The sequence below is a fragment of the Amblyomma americanum genome, chromosome 6 (assembly GCF_052857255.1).
Source record: "Amblyomma americanum isolate KBUSLIRL-KWMA chromosome 6, ASM5285725v1, whole genome shotgun sequence".
NCBI classification, from domain to species: Eukaryota; Metazoa; Arthropoda; class Arachnida; order Ixodida; family Ixodidae; genus Amblyomma; species Amblyomma americanum.
This window is the reverse complement of record NC_135502.1, coordinates 150288356-150292198: the sequence shown is the minus strand read 5'-3', so window position 1 is coordinate 150292198 and position 3843 is coordinate 150288356. Positions and strand designations below refer to the sequence as shown.

General features: G+C 48.5%; 1 non-coding gene across 1 annotated transcript; it reads right to left on the bottom strand.

Moving 5' to 3' along the window:
* Positions 1-2253: 2253 nt before the first annotated feature.
* Positions 2254-2327, bottom strand: TRNAS-CGA (transfer RNA serine (anticodon CGA)). The gene has a single exon. It is a non-coding gene; the product is annotated as a tRNA-Ser (tRNA).
* Between the last annotated feature and the right edge of the window lie 1516 nt (positions 2328-3843).

Sequence of the window (3843 nt, the reverse complement as noted above, 5' to 3'; positions counted from 1 at the left end):
GAAACTGTGCGAGAGCCCTCTTATGCTACCTATGGCATCAAGACTGCCAGAGCCTAGACCCTCGCTAAGCTATTAGCAGACAAGTTAAAGGAAATGAGGGGCCCGTTTGACAAATTTATGAAGGGAGCCAACAGTCACCGAAACCAAGGCGCATAGGGGAACGTTAATTTTTTTTAATGTGTTATGCTTCTCAGGGGGATAATAATACTTAGATTAATACATCGCTTAAAGAAAATTACTTATAAAGCAGCAGAAAAAACAACCATGCCGCCGGTGGGATCCGAACCCACGACCTCCGAATATCGCGTCCGGTGCTCTTACCAACTGAGCTACGGCGACGGCTGTCCAATCTGCTGCTCTCTTGGGTAGTTATGTTTACTGGGTGTAAGCGAGCCTTGAGAGTGTTCACCAGCGCCACCCTCGACCATAGCGGCGGACGTAGCACGTCCTGTAATTCCGCGAGCGTGACGTAGAACGTCATCTAACGGCGAGGGCGGAAACTGTGCGAGAGCCCTCTTCTGCTACCTATGGCATCAAGACTGCCAGAACCTAGACCCTCGTTAAGCTATTAGCAGACAAGTTAAAAGAAATGAGGGGCCCGTTTGACAAATTTATGAAGGGAGCCAACAGTCACCGACACCAAGGTGCATAGGGGAACGTTATTTTTTTTTAATGTGTTATACTTCTCTGGGGGATAATAATACTTAGAATAATAAATCCCTTAAAGAAAATTACTTATAAAGCAGCAGAAAAAACAACCATGCCGCCGGTGGGATCCGAACCCACGACCTCCGAATATCGCGTCCGGTGCTCTTACCAACTGAGCTACGGCGACGGCTGTCCAATCTGCTGCTCTCTTCGGTAGTTATGTTTACTGGGTGTAAGCGAGCCTTGAGATTGTTCACCAGCGCCACCCTCGACCATAGGGGCGGACGTAGCACGTCCTGTAATACCGCGAGCGTGACGTAGAACGTCATCTAACGGCGAGGGCGGAAACTGTGCGAGAGCCCTCTTGTGCTACCTATGGCATCAAGACTGCCAGAACCTAGACCCTCGTTAAGCTATTAGCAGACAAGTTAAAGGAAATGAGGGGCCTGTTTGACAAATTTATGAAGGGAGCCAACAGTCACCGAAACCAAGGTGCATAGGGGAACGTTAATTTTTTTTTAATGTGTTATGCTTCTCAGGGGGATAATGATACTTAGATTAATAAATCGCTTAACGAAAATTACTTATAAAGCAGCAGAAAAAACAACCATGCCGCCGGTGGGATCCGAACCCACGACCTCCGAATATCGCGTCCGGTGCTCTTACCAACTGAGCTACGGCGACGGCTGTCCAATCTGCTGCTCTCTTGGGTAGTTATGTTTACTGGGTGTAAGCGAGCCTTGAGAGTGTTCACCAGCGCCACCCTCGACCATAGCGGCGGACGTAGCACGTCCTGTAATTCCGCGAGCGTGACGTAGAACGTCATCTAACGGCGAGGGCGGAAACTGTGCGAGAGCCCTCTTATGCTACCTATGGCATCAAGACTGCCAGAACCTAGACCCTCGTTAAGCTATTAGCAGACAAGTTAAAGGAAATGAGGGGCCCGTTTGACAAATTTATGAAGGGAGCCAACAGTCACCGACACCAAGGTGCATAGGGGAACGTTAATTTTTTTTTTAATGTGTTATGCTTCTCAGGGGGATAATAATACTTAGATTAATAAATCTCTTAAAGAAAATTACTTATAATGCAGCAGAAAAAACAACCATGCCGCCGGTGGGATCCGAACCCACGACCTCCGAATATCGCGTCCGGTGCTCTTACCAACAGAGCTACGGCGACGGCTGTCCAATCTGCTGCTCTCTTCGGTAGTTATGTTTACTGGGTGTAAGCGAGCCTTGAGATTGTTCACCAGCGCCACCCTCGAACATAGCGGCGGACGTAGCACGTCCTGTAATACCGCGAGCGTGACGTAGAACGTCATCTAACGGCGAGGGCGGAAACTGTGCGAGAGCCCTCTTATGCTACCTATGGCATCAAGACTGCCAGAACCTAGACCCTCGTTAAGCTATTAGCAGACAAGATAAAGGAAATGAGGGGCCCGTTTGACAAATTTATGAAGGGAGCCAACAGTCACCGAAACCAAGGTGCATAGGGGAACGTTAATTTTTTTTTATTGTGTTATGCTTCTCAGGGGGATAATAATACTTAGATTAATAAATCGCTTAACGAAAATTACTTATATAGCAGCAGAAAAAACAACCATGTCGCCGGTGGGATCCGAACCCACGACCTCCGAATATCGCGTCCGGTGCTCTTACCAACTGAGCTACGGCGACGGCTGTCCAATCTGCTGCTCTCTTGGGTATTTATGTTTACTGGGTGTAAGCGAGCCTTGAGAGTGTTCACCAGCGCCACCCTCGACCATAGCGGCGGACGTGGCACGTCCTGTTATACCGCGAGCGTGACGTAGAACGTCATCTAACGGCGAGGGCGGAAACTGTGCGAGAGCCCTCTTATGCTACCTATGGCATCAAGACTGCCAGAACCTAGACCCTCGTTAAGCTATTAGCAGACAAGTTAAAGGAAATGAGGGGCCCGTTTGACAAATTTATGAAGGGAGCCAACAGTCCCCGAAACCAAGGTGCATAGGGGAACGTTAATTTTTTTTTAATGTGTTATGCTTCTCAGGGGGATAATAATACTTAGATTAATAAATCGCTTAACGAAAATTACTTATAAAGCAGCAGAAAAAGCAACCATGCCGCCGGTGGGATCCGAACCCACGACCTCCAAATATCGCGTCCGGTGCTCTTACCAACTGAGCTACGGCGACGGCTGTCCAATCTGCTGCCCTCTTGGGTATTTATGTTTACTGGGTGTAAGCGAGCCTTGAGAGTGTTCACCAGCGCCACCCTCGACCATAGCGGCGGACGTAGCACGTCCTGTAATTCCGCGAGCGTGACGTAGAACGTCATCTAACGGCGAGGGCGGAAACTGTGCGAGAGCCCTCTTATGCTACCTATGGCATCAAGACTGCCAGAACCTAGGCCCTCGTTAAGCTATTAGCAGACAAGTTAAAGGAAATGAGGGGCCCGTTTGACAAATTTATGAAGAGAGCCAACAGTCACCGAAACCAAGGTGCATAGGGGAACGTTAATTTTTTTTTTAATGTGTTACGCTTCTCAGGGGGATAATAATACTTAGAATATTAAATCGCTTAAAGAAAAATACTTATAAAGCAGCAGAAAAAACAACCATGCCGCCGGTGGGATCCGAACCCACGACCTCCGAATATCGCGTCCGGTGCTCTTACCAACTGAGCTACGGCGACGGCTGTCCAATCTGCTGCTCTCTTGGGTAGTTATGTTTACTGGGTGTAAGCGAGCCTTGAGAGTGTTCACCAGCGCCACCCTCGACCATAGCGGCGGACGTAGCACGTCCTGTAATTCCGCGAGCGTGAAGTAGAACGTCATCTAACGGCGAGGGCGGAAACTGTGCGAGAGCCCTCTTATGCTACCTATGGCATCAAGACTGCCAGAACCTAGACCCTCGTTAAGCTATTAGCAGACAAGTTAAAGGAAATGAGGGGCCCGTTTGACAAATTTATGAAGGGAGCCAACAGTCACCGAAACCAAGCTGCATAGGGGAACGTTAATTTTTTTTTTAATGTGTTATGCTTCTCAGGGGGATAATAATACTTAGATTAATAAATCGCTTAAAGAAAATTACTTATAAAGCAGCAGAAAAAATAACCATGCCGCCGGTGGGATCCGAACCCACGACCTCCGAATATCGCGTCCGGTGCTCTTACCAACTGAGCTACGGCGACGGCTGTCCAATCTGCTGCTCTCT